This window comes from Tachyglossus aculeatus, chromosome 22 (assembly GCF_015852505.1).
Source record: "Tachyglossus aculeatus isolate mTacAcu1 chromosome 22, mTacAcu1.pri, whole genome shotgun sequence".
In the NCBI taxonomy this organism is placed as follows: domain Eukaryota; kingdom Metazoa; phylum Chordata; class Mammalia; order Monotremata; family Tachyglossidae; genus Tachyglossus; species Tachyglossus aculeatus.
Window position 1 is genome coordinate 20,446,022 of NC_052087.1, and position 9,327 is coordinate 20,455,348.

Genomic DNA, 9,327 nt, shown 5'->3' on the forward strand with positions numbered 1-9,327 from the left:
GCACACCATGAAGATACTTCATGGATATAAACGATGATCGCTCTGGTTCAGAAGATAGTAAATTGCTATTCAATACTGTTGTCTGAACACCCTCAAGTTTAAGTTGTTCCCCTTCTACAAAGAGTTTCTTTGAAATAAGCAGTTTGTCATTGGAGTCACAAAGGAACAAGAACTCCACTGTATTTTGAATAACCAGTAAGTAATGATCAGTTTGCTGGAAAGCTTAATGTTAATGTTGTATGAAAGGAGAGAAGATTAGCACTCCCCTTGAGAAGGATGGGAGAGGTCCTAGTGGCCTTTACAACACATATATGGTTAGTGCATTGCCACCTACTTTTTTCTGAATTGTACCTTCCAAGTGCTTAGTATAGTGCTCTGCACAAAGTAAGCGCTCAGTAAATAAGATTGAATGAATTATGAGCAACGTGGTCAGGACTTTGGGGTTCTGTCTACTTACACACACACACACACACACACACACACACACACACACACACACACACACCACGTAGGTGAATTTCACCACCAATAGCATCTGCTTTGCACATGAAGGGGACAATTATATCTAAACACACACACACATGCACATACATATGCTCCTCATCATTGGCTCCTTGAGGGCAGAATCATATATATTAATTCTATTGTACTTTTCAAGCTCTTAGTACAGTGCTCTGCATACCATAAGCACTCAATAAATACTATTGATTGAAACAGGATTGAAAAATTGGATCTTGTTTCCAAGTCTCCTTGGGCCCCATGGAAATATATCTAAACGAAAGTAAAAAAGTCCCAAGAAATGACTATGTGAAATGCTATCACTCTCAAGAGGTTGAAGGGAATTGGAAATCACCAAACACAACAGAAAAACAAAATAAAATTGAATGGTCACCTTAGAGAACTTCATAACACAGGCCTGTATAACGACAATTCCCCAGGACATTCTGAAAACAGTCCTCAATGGCTGTATAATACACATGGCATGTACATGGATCTGTGAATCTTTGTAACATTGTAAAAATGCTATAAAGTTGGGATTGCCCAAACTCGATGGTAAACAGGGATGCAAAGATGTGGCATGATTTGTAATGCCCCATCTGGAAAACACATAGTGTAAAACCCTTCTCTCGAGGTCTCTTGATCATGTGGTTCATATAATGTTTGCCAACTATATGCATCATCCCATCTAGAGCTGGAATAGCAGCTGCATTCTATAGGCTACACACTGGATGAAACTGAGCTTTATTCAGTTCAGACTCTAATGTGGCAGCGTTTTTCAAAATTTTCATTGATTTTATCATTGCTGTGGTTAAGTGATTTACTAAGTAATGAATTCCATATTTGTTTAAAAGATGATAAACAGAAATGTGAAGAGGCTGTTGTTCTATCAAGGGGAATGGGCTTATTTGGAAGGAAGGGAAATTCCCTGTAGCAATTCCAATGAAAAAGGTCAGCACAGTATCTCTACTACAGTAATAACTTTTAATTCAAGAACACATATTGCAAGCCTTGGTTGTTTAGGGTCTGATTATCAGAGGTTCTTTGCCATTGACTTCCCTTCTATTCTCTTCTCGACAACTTTCCACTGCCCCATAGCATGGAGGAGCAGGGAGGAAAGTCTAACCCAAGGTGAATCTGCTCCTCGTTAGCTGCTTGGGTGAAAACTTGGTAGGGGAAAAAGTTTCCCCAATTGGTACAACTGAGGAGTTTGTTTTGTCTGAGGATTTCCTTTATCAAGGCTTTCCTCAGCCAATTTAGCCAACTGAATTTTATAGTATTCCTCAGCCAATTTAGCCAACTGCTTTTATAGTATAGTTCTTTGCATTTATTCAAGTTTATCATAGCACGAGGTAAAAGCTGGTGTTCTTGTTCCCATTCATCAGATGAAAATATCGAGGCCCAGATGGTTCAGGAAAGGGCCCTGGAAGCAGAATTGGAAATAGAACCCAGGGACCCTGGCTCTCTCATTGTTTGTCCACGGAGTCCTGGGTAATCTCTACCAGACTCCTTCCTTCTCCTTAGAAGAGCCACAGGGGAAATAACACCAAAGTGCAACAGGTGCCAAATGATAAGGAGTACTTTCACAATTCTTAGCTTATTTTGACCTCACAATATTCCTGTGGGCTAGGAAGAGGCAGACAGTGCTACTCTCACCATTTTACAGATGAGGAATCAGTAACTCAGGGAGGCTTAGGGACTTTCCCTGAGTCACAGAGCAGGCCAGTGGCCGAACTGGGTCTAGTACCTGCTGCCACCTCCAGAATCCACATTCGGAGAGTTAGGCAACCCATCATACCTTTGGAAGAAGGAATAGGATAAGATGAGTAAATTCTCCCTTCAAACCTGCTTACCTGGAAATTTGGAGGGAGGGGGAAAGAGAGAGTACAAGAAAGAGCTAAAGAGAGAGAGAGCAAAAGAGAGAGACTGAGAGATGGGGAAACACATTGGAGAAATAGTAATGAAAGCATGGTTCAAGTGGAGTCCACCACTATAGTAATCAATGGTCTGTGGAGTTCTGCAGATAATCAAGGGAAATTTACAGATCGGGTGGGAAACCCACAGTAGTTTATTTCATGTTATGTTCCTAATTTTGGTGTTTCATTTCAACAAGTCTGTGCAGTAATTGCGGTTCTGTAATAAAAGCATGAGCAATACGGATAGGGTATTTTTTAGGGCTATACTTAATGTCTAAGTTTAGCATTCAGCCAAACAAAGTTTACCTGGAAATGGTACTGTATTTATCTGGAGCCAAATTAGAGGCCACATGGTGGCCAGGAAACAAACCCACTGTTATCCTTAGACTTCCTGATCCCCTGTTTTCTTTGCTCATTGTGATTCAGCTTTCCCTCCAGTCTACACTTAACACCTCTTTTGACTCGGTGCTCACTCATCCCAGGTCTGTGGCCCACTTACCTGGTCCTTCTTTAGAACCTGAGGCCATGAACAATGCTATTTCTGAGTCAGAACAATGGCCCAGTCAGCCCATTATTCTGTCTCTGACAGCACCACCAAAAGTCACCTGGAAGAATATTGCTATGGTTGTCTTCTTTGACACCGAACCCTACAACTGGAAATGTACCTTCTAAAATACTGAACTCTTCCGTCTAACAGACCTTTAGGGGATCTTTACTCCATAAATGTATCCAAATATTACTTAAACCTATTGCTATATTTCCTGCCAGTATAGTTCCTAGACCTGTAGAAACACATTCCATATTTGCTCTCCACTGTGTTGCTCTCTTTAGGTAGGTCTGAGTCAGCATGTCTTCCAGGGCTGGGCAGGGCTGAAACCATTGCAATAACTCTGGTCCATATGTAACAATAATTATGGTACTTGTTAAGTGCTTACTTTGTGCCAAACAATGTTCTAAGCTCTGGGGTAGATTCCGGTTAATCAGGTTGGACATAGCCCCTTTCCCACATGGGACTCGCAATCTAAGTAGAAGGGAATATATCACTGGTTATAGAAAACATCTGTCCTTGAATAGGTTGCACTCATGTTTACCTACACTGGATATCATATATTTGTCTGGTTTCAGACAAAAATGAAAACTTCTTTAGTCTTCCATATCATAGTTCAGCACATTTAGGAGCCTATGCCTTCTAGGAAGATGTCACTCTAGCGGTAGTAGTAGTAATAGTAGTAGTAATAGTAGTAGCAATAGTGGAAATAGTAGTAGTAGAGCACCCACTATACTAGACATTGGGGAAGCCCAGAATAAAGAAAGGACATGTTTTTTGCCCTTAAGGAGCTTACATTCTAACATGGGAGGCAAACATATGATCAATCAGTCAATGGTATTTATTGAGCACTTACTGTGTGCAGAGCACTGTACTAAGCTCTTGGGAATGTACAGTACAATAAAGTTGGTAGACAATGATCCCTGCCCACAAGGAGCTTATAGTCCACAGGGAATACATTACAGAGAGGAGAAATAGTATAATGTAAGGTTATGTCCATAAGTGCTGTGGGGCTGGGGGGAGTATCCAAGTGCATAGGTGATACAAAGGGGAGGGCATATAGGGAAAATAAGGACACTTGAATGGTCAAAATAAATGATTGAATACGCATACAAGTAAGTACATGAGTTCTAGGGAGGATATAAATAAGTTCATTAAATACTAGAGTTGGCTGAAGAGATGATATGGCTCAGTGTCCTGAGAAATTAATCAAGGAAAGCTTCTTGGAAGAGATGAGAATTTAGGAGAGCTTTGAATCTGGGAGGGTTGTGGTCTGCCTGATGTGTGAGGAGGAGTCCCAAGGTGGGGGAACAGCAGGAGATTCGAGAGTGAGGTTCAGCTAGAAGGTTGGCTTCAGAGGATCAAAGACAGAGAGTTGGGGAATAGCAGGTGAAGAGAGCAGGCAGGACATGGAGGTGGGTTGGGGGTCAGATGGTGAAGAGCCTTGAATCCAATTGTGAAAAGTATTAGTTTGATCTGGAGAGGCATAGTAAGCCGGTGGAGCTTCAGTGAGAGGAAATCCGTGGGCCAAGAGAATCTGTTGGGAATTTGCAATGTGTGTGTAGATTCAAACCCACCAAAGACTCTGGATAGCCATTCTTTGCTACTTGAGCAATGGGCATAGGTAGGGAAGTCATCAGCTTTTCTACTAAAACTGCTTGGAGGCCTGTTCTTTAGTTTGAGATACATTATTGCTCCAGTCCTGTTTTAATCAGCCTGTTACCTTCCCAGTTCAAATTCCATTTTCCTAACATTTGATTTCTAGGCTGATTGTCAACACACTTGTTTGCGTACACAGCTGGGTCTAACCCAAACTTTTTCAGTAACAATGCCACTTTTTCTATTTTGCATTTCTAATTAGCTCCTTGGTAGAAGGAGATCCTGGCTTCAAGCCAGGATATACCCCCTGCATGCTCCCAGCAGCTCACACATTAGCCAATTCCATTAGGCTCATATGCAATTATACTGTCATTTTAAGATCTGATCTGATTTTCTTACACATTCAGTGAGCAGAAAATTAAGTGCAACCGCTTATGGGAGAAGGGAGCTCTCCTGATTATAGGGTGAATCATGTGACTTAAGCCATAATTGAAAAACATTGCCTTCCTGTCTTCAGAAGTTAACACTTTATGAAGAAAAAGCTTATCACTTTAAAGCTTATCTGTGTAACTCTGGCAGCCCTTTAGCACCTTAGCATCTAACCCTATCAAGATAATAATAATAATAATAATGGTATTTGTTAAGCACTTACTATGTGCCAAGCACTGTTCTAAGCACTGAAATGGATACAGGTAAATTGGGTTGGACACAGTGTCCCTGTCCCACATGGGGCTCACAGTCTCAATCCCCATTTTACAGAAGAGGGAACTGAGGCCCAGAGAAGTGAAGTGACTTGCCCAAGGTCACACAGCAGACAAGTGGCAGACAAGATGTGGACCAGGAATACTTTCCTTTTAGAATCAGGCTCATTGACTCACCTGTGATGATGGATTAAGTTTCTCAAAGGAATCTCCTTGGACTGAGATTATAGGCATCTGGTAGAAGACCTCTCCCTTTTATTAAGCAAATAAGAACATTAGGAAATGTCATCACTGGAAAAGACTAATATCTTTTCCAAAGATATATTTTCAAAGCTGACTATTCTGCTTCCAACAGTAGCAACAAGATTCTCAGAAGAATAATGTTATGGTTGTCCTTCTTAACCTCCAATTCGGTGGTTAAAGATGTAGTATTTAGTACTTCAAATATCCCTAGCTTCTCATCATTATCTGTCATCGTCATCATCAACAATATCATTGGTATTTTTTGAGTGCTTACTTTGTGCAGAACACTGCACTAAACTCTTGGGAGAATACAATACCACATAATTGGTAGACTTTCCCTGACCACAATGAGCTCACAGTATACTATGGATGTGGACTGTGAATTTACTTGAATCTGCCAATATTTGAAGCCTGCACATATGTTCCTGTGGTGACCCATTCCAGAGGCTACCTCCTGCTTGGCAAAGAAACGCTTCAAACCTAAGACTCTTAAGCTTCAATTGGGGGTCCCCTTGTTCTTTTGTGGGATTTCTTCTTTGTCCTATACACACCCTCAGTTTTTGTATTTTATATTTTTGTGCCTAAATTGCTTCTGTATTAGATTGTAAAATCACAGTAGGCAGATGTTACAAATTAACTTCAAATTAATTTGTAATCCCAGCTCCACCACTTGTCTGCTGTATGACCTCAGGCAAGTCATTTAAGAGATATATTGGGGATTTAAATACTAATTTCCCTCTTCCTTAGATTGTAAACCCCATGTCTGTCAGAGACTGTGTTCCACCTGATTAACTTGTATCTTCCATTGATACCTCCCCTCTCAGGGTCACACCTGGGGAGTTTCTAGCTCTCTACCAGTCTCGACTATGGGCGGGAGAGTCAAGCAGAGGCACTTCCATTCCTAGCTTGGGCAGTGGCTAGAGAGTGGAAGACAATCTGCTACAAGTCAAAGCTCACGTGTGCTGGGCAGCAGTGACCCGGGAGACAGTTGAGGGTGGAGACTAAAATTTACTGCGCAGAAGGAGGCAATGGTAAACCCTTTCCGTATTTTACCAAGAAAACTCTGTGGATACACTACCAGAACGATTGCAGATGGATAACATTGATGCTTAGAACAGTGCTTGACACATAGTAAGTGCTTAACAAATATTATGGTTAGCATTTACATATGGTTGCTTTGTCCCAGGATCAATCTCGTATCCTTCATCCCTAACAATATAATCACTTTAAAAAACATTGGATGAACCTTTCACATTTTTGTTTGTGGGGTTCTCAGTATGTCTTGGGTAACTGTGGACAAACAGATGATGCAGGGAATGTGACCAAATGTCCCTATATGGACAGGAAGTCATTAAACCTGGGGCTCCACCTGCCACTGAGAAACCTGAGGAAGGAGAAGATCACACACATTTTCAACTTGGGCATCAATGGTGGCAACATGACAACAAGGAGGAAGGAGAGCCCCTCCTCATCCCCCACCCTGATGGGAGTTTCCGGCTCAGCCAGAATCTCATGTTTTGGGCCATGTTGGAAATTCCCCCTTTCATAACTGTCCCTAGGGTGGGCCACAACAGCTGTACTGGGAGCTAGGGTGACTTCTGTGACCATTGCTACTTCTGCTTAAGTGGCAGCTGCAGGGATGGCTTATTCAGCTTGACTAGTCGATCTGGGCCTGGGCTTCTGTGGCTGCCTCTCCCCTTGTCCTCCTTCTTCCCAATTTTTCCTCTCCCCACCCCACCAAATCTTCTTTCTTTTCTCCCTTCTGGTTTCTTTTCCCTTCTCTCCACTTCCCTTCCCTCTCTCTGTCCCCTCCCTCCTGATCTAGGCTTCTTTTAGCCCCTGCCCTATTCCTCCTAAGATGACCAGATTCTGATATGTTCACAATAGGGGATTCCTGACGTTCATTCGCTCAGAGAACAGTAACCCGTGTTCCATTGCCTCCAGGTAGTGGTGAACTGGAAGTGTATAAGGCAAAGGAATGGTAGAGGAAGAGGGCCACAGCTTTCAGTGAAAATGAAAGTTACATCTTGGGGATTTCCTTGCAGGACCACCTGGTGATATTAGAAGGAAGAGAAGGTTTGCTTTTGTTTTCAATGATTTGATTGACTCTTGCCATTTTCAGACTTCCAATAAGAAAAGTCTTGGAAGAACCCTTTGGAGGAAACTCTCGAAAGGCCTGAAGGTTTGAGTTGGATCAGCATTTAATAAAGGGATGTTTACTCAAGCTTTCCAAACCACGGAGGCTGGTCTGGAAACCTCCCAAGATAAGCTTTTTATTCACCTCCTACTCACCTCCCTGCCAGGGTTTCATATATTACTTCTTCTGCTTCTGTTTGGATTGGAAATCCCATGTGAATGGCCATAATTCCCACCGATTATTGAAACAGGGTGAAAAACTAAGGTAAATCCCCTAAAGCAACATTCCCTTCAGGTTGAGAATCAACAATGTCCTGGTATATTTGGAAATAGTTTTAACTAAATCATTTTCATTTCCATAATGCAGAGGTTTCAATCAAAAGGGAGAACCTTGCTATCGCAGAGAGGAATATTTTTAAAATGAGGCCACCTGGCTCTGGGATGACAAGCTGTTAGGCTCTGCTGTGTGCCACCCATTTATCCTGTGCTCTATTGCCTTTTCTGGCTTCTTAAATGTTGAAGTGGCTCAGGAAGATTTTTCCAGGTAGGTTGGATGATTCTGAGACGGCACTGCTTCCATCTTCAGAGACCAATAATGAAGACGGTAATCAAATAGAGCTTACTAGGTGTCAAGGAGTATGTCAAGTGCTGCGGTAGATACAAGATAAGCAGATTAGATCTGGCTCCTGTCCCACATGGGGCCTACAGTTGAAGAAAAAGGGAGGGAGAAGAGAGATTTTATCCCCATTTAACAGATTAGGAAGCTGAGGCACAGAAAAATTAAGTGATTTGCCCAAGGTCACATAAGCAGCAGGTAAGAGGGCAGAAGGAAGGGAAGGAGCCTTGGAAACATAGGTCTGGAAAAGAAAAATTGGACCAATATGGCTGGACTGTTCTTCTGGCCTTCTGTGAGCTGGGCTTTCTGGGATCCTCACAAAAGATTTGGCTGCCTTCCCTTATTTTCCCACAGAAACACAATTGTACTCCCCCTTTTGAGTCTTAATTCCATCGTCCTGGGTTTCTGTGTCTCTTAGTAACCTAACCCGGCATTTGTCTAGGCAGCTAAAAATAAATGTCCCCAGGAACCTGTCTATTTTGGCAGCAACAGCTTTTCTATCACCACATGAAGACTCCTGTCATTTGGAGTTTTGAAGAAGGGAACTACTAAAATGCTAGTTTTTCAGCCTAAATCAGGATGGGACAGGGGAAGGAAGAGAAGGGGACTTAGAAGAACATTCCAAAACAACTCTCTGTCCTATCCAGGTGACCCTGTTGCCTACAGTGTGGGTTTTGTGGGGAGAACTCTCTTGTCTAATGGAGGCACCAAGCTCTTTTCTTACACACCCACTGGAAAAATGAGAAGGACTGAACCTGCAATTGGAAATCTTGTATTTTCGGAAACGTATTTCTCATGGGACCATTTGAACACTGAAAACACCACTTCAGATGCAGGGTCAGGTAAAGGAGTGGTGATCATGTCAGGGGAAGGCGGGGACTCAGGGGAGGGAGGGCAGAGGGAGGAAGGAGGGAGACTGAAGGTGGTAAAGTTGGGAAAGAGCCCAATTTACCCAGTGATTAAGGCACCATATTCAGAGATCTTCTTAAACTGTCGCATTATAACCCATTGAGGGTTTGGCAAAAACAACGTTATTTTAGCTATGACTATGGAGCTAAAGCAGGATCAAAT

The 9,327-nt window shown here is 42.3% G+C and overlaps 1 non-coding gene and 1 pseudogene across 1 annotated transcript; both read left to right on the forward strand.

Annotated features, from left to right (window-relative positions):
• The first annotated feature begins 232 nt into the window (after nucleotides 1-232).
• LOC119944415 lies at nucleotides 233-341 on the forward strand (annotated as a pseudogene).
• A 5,977-nt stretch (nucleotides 342-6,318) lies between these two features.
• LOC119944359 lies at nucleotides 6,319-6,451 on the forward strand. Its single transcript, XR_005455847.1, has one exon. It is a non-coding gene; the product is annotated as a small nucleolar RNA SNORA7 (small nucleolar RNA).
• The last annotated feature ends 2,876 nt before the right edge of the window (nucleotides 6,452-9,327 follow it).